We start from the raw sequence: 13225 nt of genomic DNA, 5'->3' as shown, positions 1-13225 counted from the left end.
TTCAATATAATTTATGCTTTGAAGCTATTTTAACTGATCATTTTGAAATATTAAAGAATACTATATTATGTAGTGCTGACATTGAGTCTTTCTTGCCAAATAATATCATCTTAATTTCGTAGCACATTACTTTCCAATATAATTGCTGAATGACAAGATGAATAGGGACTTGTTTTTCATTTAGAGTTGTGTTTAAGGTTGCTCTCTCATTTTATTTAGTAATTATATGTAGTTCTGCTTCTTCTCAGGATTTTTTGACTGCGCTGGTCCAGGAGGGAAGAGGAAGAGAATCAGTTACCAAGGTTCAGGAAGATTGTGGGTACGATGGAGACAGCCCTCTGGAAGATAGACTTCAGATGATTCTAAAGATGAGAATCAGCTCTACTTTTCTCATTTTACATACCAATCCCAGTTCCCACTCCCTTCCTGAATTCTGATGTGAAAAAAGTTATGTTTCATTGTCTTTTATTTCATCATTTGTAAAGAAAAGATTGTCTTCTGTTAGAAATTTATTTTAAAAAATATTTTTATTTAAATTTGTTATCAATACGTCCTCTAAATTATGCTGTTCTGTCTTTAAGAGAACTGCTAAATTTGCTCCTAAATTTATTGGTGTCTGCATTATGTAACTTAAAACATTCTGTCACTAAGGATGATGCACACAGTTCTTTGATATTAGCAGATATGAAATTATATTTTTATGCTTTCTTTAATCACCCTTCTCCAGATATTTCTCAACTTAGGATGAGAATGAAAGCTAAGAGTTTCTCATAGCTAATGGTTTTAATAAGCTTAACCTCTAAAATTCCATAAGTCTATGACTTCCCGATAATTGATTCTGAAGAGATACTGGCTTTCATAAATCTTGTAATGCTGTACAAACAGGTGAGGCAATATGTTACTGCATTGTGTAGCCAACTAAAATTCAAAATTTTTGTAATGTTCTTCAAATTTATTTGTTTAGTTTTTATTTATGTCTCTTTCTGAGTACTCACTGGTCTGTCTGTGTACCATGTGCACAGTAGACGTACACATTTTTGGATGCCTGGAGCTTCAGTTATAGGTAATAGAGGCCTGTCTGATATGTGTGCATGAACCCAAAGCCATATCCTTTGTATGGAAATAAATGCTCTTAATCTCTGAAGCAACTCTCTCTCCCCTTAAATACAAAAATTTTTATGTAGAATATATGATATTCTCATCCAGACAAAAATAAAAACAAAAATAGTAATGCAAATCTTCATCACTCAAGTACCAAATATGTATGCACGCATATATGAGTATGATGTATATTATGTAATTTTCATTTTCTAACTATATAAAATAATGAATAGAGTGAGAATTTAATATAGGTATATAATGGAATTTATTCTTCTTTACATTTTGTTTATAAGCAATTATGTCCACTTCTTGCTGATCCTCTTCCTAGCTAATAATAACCTATTTTTACTTTCAAGTCTTGTTCTGACGTCGGAGTCCCCTTTGTGTGCTTTGATTACCATTAATGATAAAGAAACAGCTTTGGACCTATAGAAAGGCAGAAATTTGGTAGATAGGGAAGTTAAGCTGAATGCTGGGAGAAAAAAGGGAGGAGTCAAAAGAAGCCAGGGAGCTGCTGGAGAAAGAGGCTATGAATTTTATCCAGTAAGCCACAGCCACTTGACAATATACAGATTAATAGAAATGAGTTACATTAATATAAAAGTTAGCCAATAAGAAGCTAGAGCTAATGGGCCAAGCAGTGATTTGATTAATACAGTTTCTATGTGATTATTTCAGGTCTAAATTAGCCAGGCGGCCTGCGAACCAACAAGGGACTTCCCTCCAACTTTGTTTTTTTTTTTTAATATTCACCTAATAAAAGCAATATGATACTTGTTTAACCAAGTCTAGATGATAATTCTTAACACATTGATCTTCAGGCCTGTATATTTTCTTGCAAACAATATTTTTAGGGAAAGGATACCATACCAATGCCTATATATGCTACATTTCATCCATCCATCCATCAATCCATCCATCCATCCATCCATTCATTCATTCATCTTTTTAAATATTCTTATTTTAATTCAGTTACTTTCCATCATTATCAGTGGCAAAATAAACATGAGTGTGCAACTATCAGCATTCTCAGTTGCCAGGAACTCATTTGGGTTCTTGTCCAGTAATTTACCCCTGGACTGATTATAAGGTACATAAGAGTCTAGATTTTGAGGATCTTCCACACTGATCTCCATAACCTTTTTATTACTTTAGATTCTTACCAAAAGTGAATTAGGTACGCATTACCCTAAACATCATCACCAATATGTATTATTTTTGTTTACTTGCTCAATGATAACCACTCGGAATGTAGTGAGACCAAAATTAAATACAGTTTGATTGCTTTTCACTCGTGGCTACAGATATTAAAGAATTGAAAAATACATCTATTTACATTTATACTACTCCACTTGAAATGTATCTGTTCAGTTCAAGTGTCCATGTATTAGATTAGCTATTACTGATGTAAGAACCAGTCTCCAGAAGCTCAGGGGGGTCTATAGAGTTGGTGGACTTGGACAGACAGATACATGAGGAGTCTTCTGCGGGCCAACCTAGTTCTTTACTTTATTATTTTTTTCTGTTGCTGGTTCTACTTTATTTTTCTGATTTTTCTATTCTGTCTATCCTGATGTGTTCTTTCTAACATTCCTTCTTCATCTTTCCTTCTCCTAGCTTTATTTTTCCCTTACAGTTTACATATCCCAGAAATCAAATAACGTAGAAATTATAATATGATTACATTCTATTTTTCAAGTGATAGATCATAAAGAATACGGGTTAAAACATGTTTTCCATATCCCTTACATGATTAAAAATTTTACATATTACAGGAGAAAAGCAGGTTGTCCCAAGAACCCACTTAAATTCATGCTCAAGCAACTTGTTATAGATTAACAGAGTGTAAGCAAACAAGATATTGTTCTAAGACAGTTCTACTGGCAAACTGCATTTTGTAGTTACAAAGAAAGGACAATCACTTTATTATTTATCCCAAAAGCTAATCTTACTATAAATCTTAATATATAATCAGAAACCTAAACTTTTATACATGAAAAAATCGGCCACCTCTACTTTAAACCCTCAGGGTACATACACATTCATGAAAAGTTATCTGTATCAGCAAGCTGAGGGCAGAAATGGCTATAAGAAATTAATCATCACCCTTGATCACCAACCCATCCAAGCAAGAAAGACACATCAGCTAATAATAATTAGACTACTTTGTTCCCGTTCACTGATCTTAAGGCGTCCCTTACTCAACTCTGTAAAACTCATTGTTTTTTTTTTGGGGGGGGGGAGGAGACTTTCTTTTCAAAGCTATTAACAAAAACATCTTACTCTAGTCTTAAGTCATTAAAAAGCTTTGTTTTTGCTATTAGGCATATTGAAACCCAGTGATATATATCTCAACACGCAGATTGAAAGAATTTGAGCTAGCTGGGTTTCTGGGACTCAAGTGTTTTTTAGTCATTAACCTAAGCTTCAGTCTAAATGGGTCCTCAAAAGAAACTCATGTGTTCTGTGTGATAGTTATTTGTATATTTTTTAATCCTCTACAGCTGCAGTCTCTGCTTTGTGAAAAGCAGGAGCAACATTTTGTCCTACCTTTACTAGTTAATTTTTTCACCAACCTCACCTCTGTCATAATCCCTTAAAATATTTATTTAAAATTCTACTTAAGCCGATATTATTATTGTATAAAATTATTGCCTCAGTTAAACAATACAGCTTATGAGGAAATTATCTTCACAATAATCCACAGGTTAAAAATGCCCAGTAGAATAGGATATTTGCACGAGGTAATCACACTATATTAAGATCAGTAGGGATCTGCCAGTGTCCTTTCACACCATGCCAGATACCAGAGGAAAATGGCAGCAGCAAACATGTAAAGGCAAAACAGTAGCAAGAGACATTCTGGGGTTGAGCCTCTTGGGGCCTTGTCTATCTGAGATTCACCCATCAGAATCTTGCTTCCTGGTATGCTAAGCCCCTGAAGTCATTTGCCACCTGCTGCTCTCCTGATATGTCCCCAGCAATTACTCTTTTTGGTTTTAATAGTTTGAGGTTTTTCACCCTCTATATTAATCAACTATCATAAGAGTAGGTGGCAAAGACATTTCACCACTCTGTAGCTTACCCACATTTTCTGTTGTTTTGTTATGGAATATATTTCAATTTATATTCAATTCATTTTTGAATTACTTTATTACATTTTGAGTGATTTGAATCCTAACTTTGTCCACACTAGCATTTCCTGTTGTTCTGGGGATAACACAGTCCTGGTGCTGTATTTGTTAACATGCTTCTTTTTTTTTTTGTCTCCAAAATATAACAATTTTTCAATGTACAACAAAGTCAAACATCAAATGCCCCACGTTCAGTGTTTCTGTAAATGCACAAAGTATTCTGATTCTATAATCCTACAAAATTAAAAACAATTTAAGCACAACAGTGGAGACCAAGGTATAGCAAAAGAGCAAACCCCAAATATGGCAAACTAAATCAAAATTCTGTCAATGCCTGGTTTTTCAGAACTGTTCTTTGTCTACTAATTTGGTTCCAAAGGCTTGACTGTTCCACTTTTCCAGCTCTTACATCTGTGGCAAACACAGCTTTTCTCCTTGGGTCCGACTTCCTCTACCAACACCTGCTGCTGTCCTTGACAGATATTCTACTGTACTAGAATCTTTCACATCCTGAGAATTCCACTTCATATCAAATTATGTTTTCACCAATAACCTTTCCTGACCTCTCTTCTGGGACTCTACCCTGCTCCAAAGTGTCAGGCATAAATTATTCTCCATGAGTTCTTCAAACTTTTCAAAATTATTTTTTATTCCTTCAAAATGAGTACCATTCAGAAAATATAAGAGGCACTCTTCTCTCTCTTAGACCACAGCATTTGTAAGTTGACCCTGAAGAAATACTTTCATATTGTGGCAATGAATCAAAGACGGTTTCAGCACAATGGTTCTGAATTTTTATAAATTACAAAACCCAGCACACACAGATTATTAATCCAAAATATCACAGAAATGGCTGGAAGAGATTTTGATTCATTCTAAACTACACAAGTCAGACCCACATTTCTGAATTTCTCTCTGAATTCCTATCTTCCAAGCTCATACAAAAATATAAAATTCAGTTTTGGGAACACTCAATGTATTTTTCTAGCACAAATTTAAATATTCTATGAACCTCCAATAATGCAGTCCAAGCCACAGAAGCCACATGGTTAGAACTTCATAACAACAAGCCTATTTTTCTGGTATCAATTTTTGTACTAGTTTCATCTCTGTTATAGTAATAAATATCATTATAAACAGCAACTTGGTGTGGACATGTTTTATTTTGGCTTATATGATTACTATATATTACTGAAAAAATTTAGTGTAGGAAATCAAACAGAAAACTGAAATAGAAACCACAGGAAATAATACCTGTTGATTTACTCACAAGCTCATAATATCTTTCACATATAGAACAGAACTAACTGTTTAGGGTAGTGAAGCACATAGCAGGTGAAGTCCTACAAAATCAATTAAAAATCAATTCAATTACCAATAGGCCAATCTGGTCTAGGAGTTTCCTCAATTGATATTTTTTTCAGTCATATAATTCAAGCATATGTCAAATTGAAAATTCAGGCTAACATGCATACACAAGCACACTATTAATTTCATATTATTTGTTACCAATGCACACACACACACATGTATCATGCAAACAGACACACACACACAAATACACACACACAGGATTTCAGTTCTGAAATCATTCCTATGAGATATGATAAGATTAATAATATTAATAAAAAGTAAAATTATTTCAAAATAAAAGGTGAAAAGTGTTGTGCCTGTGACATGATTAGTTGCCAAAACTGATAACCTAAATTCAATTGCTAGCACTTGCTATGGGAGCTCCTTCTGCTTTTTCAGCCAATAGCCTTTAAGATACCAGCCCACTTGGGCATGGTCTCTTAGAATATAAATGTAGCTATAAAGCCTGTGCTCTCTCTCTTGCTTCTGACTCTCACTTCCGGTTGCAAAACTTTGTTCCTGTTCTCCATTCGTTCAGAGGATTGTGATCTAGGAAAGTGATCAGTAAGTCTCCCTTAAATAAATCCTACTTTACTAAATGTAATTCTGAACTAGCGTGGGATTACTTTGTATCATCCACCATCAAGTACTGACATTGTAAAATGTGATAACTAACTGCAACTAGTTTTCCTTAATGTAGACATATATGATGTGGGACATTACCATTTGTACATATATGCAAACACACCAAGTATATAAATGCACAGTTTCTAATTCTGTACAGAAGACACTAGGTCTTTTCACTTCCTGCAGGAAGCACAGGTAATTGTTATAAATAACATATGGGGGGTAGTTCTTTACAATTCTGTACTTTGAAAGACAAAATTCATGCCAACTGCCATTGATATGTCCTCTGAAATACTTCTAGGAAGAACTTCCCTTGCCTCATCTTGGCTTTAGCAGATTATAGACAATCCTTGAAGTTGATTTGCCAGTCTTCCTTAGTTTTATTTCCCAGGGAAAGGTGAGTGCACTATCTGCCTCTTCCACAGCCCCATGACACAGGACACTCAATACAGGACAATCAGACAAGTCAGAGCAGAAACTCAGTTTATAACTGTGAGTGTCAGCTTATATATGTTAAGTGACATCGTGTGATGTGAAGGTACTTCCAGCAAATGATAGAGAGCCAACCCTTTTCTCTGCATGCATCTAGGTAGATTTTTCTGTCTCATCCTTCCTCAATAGCTTTGACAATATCCTTCAAACTCAAGCCAGGCTTTTCTCTGTGCTACAATCGTCAAGGAACAGGCCCTGAGATAATTTTGGCCCAAAATTGATTGCCTTCAAATGCATAATTGCAATCATTTTTTAATGTTATTATACCTTTTTTTTCTATTTGTGCACTTTACTTCACTTTGGCAGAGTTTTTTTGAATAGGTTAGGATCTACCAAACATAGTATGCCATTTTCTCATGCTGATTTTGCCCCCAAAAGCTGTATTTACAGGGGAAAAAAAGACAAAGTTGATATGTTTACTAAATGTTCTCCAAAATATGGCATCAGTAGATGAGAATAATAACAAATTGAATTGAAGACCCATTTTGCGTGTAAAAATTAAATCTTTATAAGTACCCAGAATTGGTATAAAAATGTGGCCATCATAGTCACTGTGCGGTTATACTTATTGATTCCATAATATTAACATCTTCATCAAGGCTACAGCATATCTAATATACAAGCATTGCAGTCAGTAACAATCCTGTGGTTTTCCTTAGTTTGTGATATGATCTTTCAGCTATCAGGTGTCAGGTTCATTCCATTGCATTTATTTTATTATGAAAAGAGAGTCTTTTGATCTTACTGCTCTGCATATTATTTTGAAAGGATTTGTCATTCTCTCATGGAATGCTTCTATTATAACACTATCTTCTTATTTATATGGTATCTTCTTTGACAGTGCTCCATTATTATAGGACTTACTGGTCTCATAATATAAAATAGTTTGAAAGAGACGCTAACAAGTACTTAAAGAGAATAATATTTGGCAGGAAAATGGTAATAATTTAAAATCCTGAAACTTTGTTCTTCATAAAGCTTCACAAACTATAATCAACATTTGATTTATGATTTAATTTGTCTAACTGCCAGAATTTGAGGGTTCAGAAATCTAAGTGTAGACATGGAAGTGGCATGAGTTTCAAACAGGAAATAGAAACACTGTTCATCAAGCTGAATTTAAGACTATTACCCCTCATGTTCAGATTCATCCTTGACTCTAAGTCTTAACGCTACTTGACAGGAAAAAAATCTGTAATGAGTCTTTGTCATAATTTTATGCTAACAAACTTTAAACATTCCTTGAATTTAAAGATAAATCTGTGAGATTTTAATCACTTTTTGAATAATTACATTTATTCAAGTGTAGAATAGAATTAGTTCAGTCTTATTTATAATTTCTGCTTTTTATGATAAACACACTTTCCTCTAAATTCAAAATGAGTTTGTTTCTTCTTTCATGTACTTGTAACTTTATAAAGACTCTTCAATAAGATTGCTTGGATGGAAATATTCTAGGTGGACAAACATTTCTCCTCAGTGCTCTGGTTCATTCCTTTGGCAGGTAGAGTGATCAAAAGATAAAAATTTCTACTAGTGCTCTGGTGCTTTCCTTTGGCTAAGAAGTGAGCAGAAGACTCTTGCTTGCTTTGTATTTTTCAACAGATGATAATCTTTATATTTTTCCTACATACAACTATTTGCTTTTATGAGTTGATTTTCATATTTTTTCTCTAAGGTACTATTATAAAATATAAGGTATATGAAATTATTTTTACAATTTTAGGCTGCTGTCAACCACAATTATCTATTATATTAATAATATATGTAAATAAGTAAATCTTAAACAGTCTAATCTATTTGATATGCATCTTTATACATGTATGTCTACATATATTACATAAATTTATACTGGAGATATCTCTCAATCAATCACTTTTTTTCTTTCATGTGACTACTAATTTGAATAAATCTTAGAAAATTAGAAATAAGTTACATTCATTTGTCTTTCTCTTTTTTGTATATGACCTATATGCCTGTTTGCAGGTCAGCAGACATTATCAAGGAGAGAGTTCTTTCTTTCTACCACATAGAGTCAAAGAATTGCATAAAGATTCAATCTCACTTGGTAGTAAGCAACTTTGCTCTCTTGGCAAGTTCACTGTCCCAAAACCAAAATATTAAAAAAAAAAAGAATCTTATGTCTAGGAGTTGGAGGGATGGCTCAGTTAATAAGAACACTTACTGCTCTTTTAAAGGACTGGAGTTTGATTACTTTTGGTGCCATAACTCCATCTCCTGTAGATGTAAAACCCATATTTGCCTTCTATATACCCATACATATGGGTGCGTATGCATGGAGAGACACATATCACATATATAAAAAGCCTTATCTCTAGATATATCTCATACATTAAACTTATTTATCTCAGTTCCCTCCATAAAGATATTAAATATATCTTCTTTTCACATACATATTATTGTGCTTATATTTATGCTATTATATTTCACATATGTATTTATTTTTATGTGTCATACTTCTGCATTTATAGATTTTATCAGTGGTTTTGGTGGTCAGTCCAAGTACATATTCTGTTTATTTTGGGGTAACACTAATTTATTATAGATCCTGAAGCAAATGAATTCACTATTTAATAACTGCATTTATATTTTATTCTATGATTGATACAAAGCATGTATTAAGCATGTAGTTAGACTAGGAACTAAGGTAACAATGCTTTATGGTAGTTTTTGTAAGCTTGACATATCTGAAAGGGGAAAATATTAATATAGAAAATACCTCCTTAGAAATGGTCTGTAGGCAAGTCTATGAGAAATTTTCTTGATGAATAATGGATGTGTTTGATATGATCTAATCCACTGTGTAGCACACTACCCCTAGAAAGCTGGTCCTGGAAGGTAAAAGATAACAGTCTAAGCAAGTCCTCTCAAATTTGATTTGGTCATAGGATTAGAAATCTAAACTGCATATGATGTCTTGAAGTCCTGCCTCTATTCAGTTTCAAATTTATTTTGTATTTATGGCCTTTGGATTAACATTTGTCTTGAAATTATTACATAGAAAGAAATACGTGATATATGGATATATTTCCATATTAAGCGACCGAATATATTTAAATAGAAGTCTATGAAATTTTAACATATTTAATCATTAACTATTGACAATGTAATGCTTATTTCATTTTCATAGTAGTTTAAGAACATTTGTATAGCTAATTTTACTTATTTAGATAAGATAAATGCTGAAAGTGCTATACCTCATAAATACTAGTATTTCTGATTAAAATATGTATTACATATTTAATTGATCACCTAGTTCACGGTCACAATTTTTTGAATAATAACTAAGTCTTGCTCTAGTTGTAATACTAGTATAAAACTACTGTAAATATGTCAGAATGCCAACAAATGTCCTTCATACAAATGATTTTTTAACTGAGGGATCTTTATATAACCATGTGAGAGCAGTGTAACAATGTGAGGATTATAAAAATTTGGCATCGCTAAAAACATTTTTAAGATTTACTGATCAAAAGTTAATTTAGAATTTTGCATGTCATGATAGTTTGATGTTTCTGGCAGTGTTTGGTTTTGTTTAATCAAATAACATCACTGGAGCCTTAGTTTGAACACACATTATATGCACTTCACAGTATAAATCCCTAAGCCATGCCACCCAACATCAAAACACTATCAGAAGCCCATGGCTCAGATAGCTTCTATGGTATCTTATGGAATGCAGTGATGTTACAGTACATGATTCTCTGCTCTTTCTACAGAAACTAAAGAGGCTAATTTCACAAAACAAAGACTCAGTATATAAGTATCAAATTTGTTATCTCTGGATTATTTTGTATTAGAACACTTTATAGTAAAACTTGATACTTTGATTGATTTGAGTTCCATACCATATTTATTAAATGAATCTTGGATTGTTGAATTATAACATAATGTTGAGTGATGCCTAAAATGCTCTAAAAGACCTTGTGCCATGTTGCTATTGATTTATGTAAAGAGACATTCTTAGAACTTACAAGTATAAATAAAAATTCTGCAAAGATTTGAAAATATTCTACATTCTGAAGGGAAAAATATTTAGCCAGTATACACTTCTTTATTAGTCATAAAAATAAATTTGGAGAGATCATGTTCACCTAGATAAACAGGATTCTAATCTTTTTCATTCAATAGTATCAACATTTTAACAACTCAAATGAAATTATGTATATGTGTGTGTGTTTGTGATGTGTGTGAATATACCTGTGCATAAATGAGCACATGCAGTACTTGGAGTATTCATCAGAAAGGTATTGTGTCCCCTGGAACTGGAGCCTTGGGCAGTTGGGAGTGGTTTGACTTGTATGGCTTAACTAAACCTGAATCCTCTGAAAAACAAACAGAATTGTGCTTTTAGTGGCTAACAATTCTTTTCAGCCTCAGATGTATTTTTAGTTGGACTAAAATTTGTGAACCTCCTGCCTTACTTCTTGACGATATCTTTTATCATGTATATGATCTGACATATTATCACTGTTCTACTAAATTTCCATTGAAATAATTGTGAAAACTGATTGCTGTTTTATATATTTGTACTACATAAACTCCTACCTACATCACAAACTATCTGGAAAGGCAGATTAGAATGAGAACAGTGAGAGAATAATGAGGCCAAGAGATGGCCTAGAAGTTAAAAATTCTTTCTAGAAACATGATTGTTAATTACCAATAACAGTATGATAAAAAGAAAGAAAAGAATTCCCAAATTTCTCCTTTCTTCTTTTTATCCATCCATCTCTCCCTCCTCTTCTTTATCTCTCTCTCCCTTTCTCTTTTAAAATAAATAGCAAATCATTATTTTTAATCAAGTGAAGAAATCCACTAACATGTTCCCCATTTTGTATGCTGCCCTTGAAAAGTTCAGAAATATACTTTTAGACTCCGTGACCCTTATTTATGGCTAGAAACCAATTATGAGTGAGTACATCCCATGTTCATCTTTTTGGGTCTGGGATACCTCACTCAGGATAGTGTTTTCTATTTCCATCCATTTGCATGCAAAATTCGAGAAGTCATTGTTTTTTACCGCAGCTAAGTACTCTAGCGTGTATATATTTGACCAGCTGGACTGTGACTGAAAAAGCATGGGATAAAACTGGACTCTCTGAACATGGTGAACAATGAGGGCTGATGAGACGCAAAGGACAATGGCACGGGGGTTTGATCCTACGTAATGTGATGGCTTTGTGGGAGCCCAGCCAGTTTGGATGTTCACCTTCCTAGATATGGACGGAGGTGGGAGGTCCTAGGTCTTACCACAGGGCAGAAAACCCTGACTGCTCTTTGGACTGGAGAGGGAGGGGGAAAGGAGTGGGGGGAGGGGGAGAAGTGTGGGAGGAGGGGGAGTGGGGGGGGAGGAGGGGGAGGGAAATGGGAGGCTGGGAGGAGGTGGAAACTTGTTTTTTTTTCTCCTTTTCTCAATAAAAAAAGAAAAAAATAGAAATATACTTTTAACAAAATATGTATATCACACCTCTTCTTCTGAGGTTACAGAGTCATTATAGAAAAGGGGATGAAAAAATGTAAAGGCCAGGTTCAGTAAATGACCAAAAGGAAATGATGTTTTCTGAGTACAGCAGCATACCAGGACAGTTGCATGTATGAGCATACACTGATTGTGACAGCGGGCACAGAACATGCTAAGCTCAAAGGAATCACACTCTCAGTATAAAGAGAGGGATGTGGGCACAAACTCTTAATGCTAGTTGAGTGGCTATTGATAATTGATCATTGTTGGGAGAAGAGATATCAATTTACTTTAAGGATTTAGTCTTAGGTAACTGAAACATTTCAATAGAATATATATATATATATATATATATATATATATATATATATATATATATATTCCAAATACATATGTCCAAAATTGTATATAAAGTATAAATTAGACTTTATTGGTTTAAAAGGTATAAAAAAATTACACAAAGCTGGGTGGAGAAGAAAAACTTGAAGAGTTGGAATATAAGATGAAATTTTTAAAATATACCATATGAAATAATCAAAGAATTAATACAAATGAGAAAAATTCTGTATTTGTTGCAACTTTCAATACTTTAAATGATACAAGAAATTACCATTTAATTTTTTGCCTGCAGCTGTGGGCCTATCATGAAGTCCACTCTCTCTGTCTCTGTCTCTTTGTCTGTCTGTCTCTCTCTCTCCTGTCTTTAATCACAGTAGCTGGTTGCAAAAGTGGCATGCAAAAGCAGCGGAACTGACAGCCATATGCTTCACACCCAGCAGTAAGCAGTTCTATTGGATTGGTGTTTAAATACAGTGATTTGAATTTTCTTATGAAGATGATATTCTGAATAGTATAATCAGTTGATTTATTCAGTATCAGTGAAATGGTCCATTTATTTTAGCTTTATATTATCTTAGTGTTAATGTCTGTCTATGGGAACCTCTTATGTTTCTAGGTTTATAGACTGTTTTAGAGTATTTTCATAGCAACATTCAATCAATAATATATAACGCATTTCACAGTTTCACACAAC

This window comes from Microtus oregoni, unplaced genomic scaffold (assembly GCF_018167655.1).
Source record: "Microtus oregoni isolate MIOR12 unplaced genomic scaffold, Mior012 000001F_ref0000356, whole genome shotgun sequence".
Classification (NCBI taxonomy): domain Eukaryota; kingdom Metazoa; phylum Chordata; class Mammalia; order Rodentia; family Cricetidae; genus Microtus; species Microtus oregoni.
The sequence above is the reverse complement of the archived record's forward strand: the minus strand, read 5'-3'. Positions refer to the sequence as shown.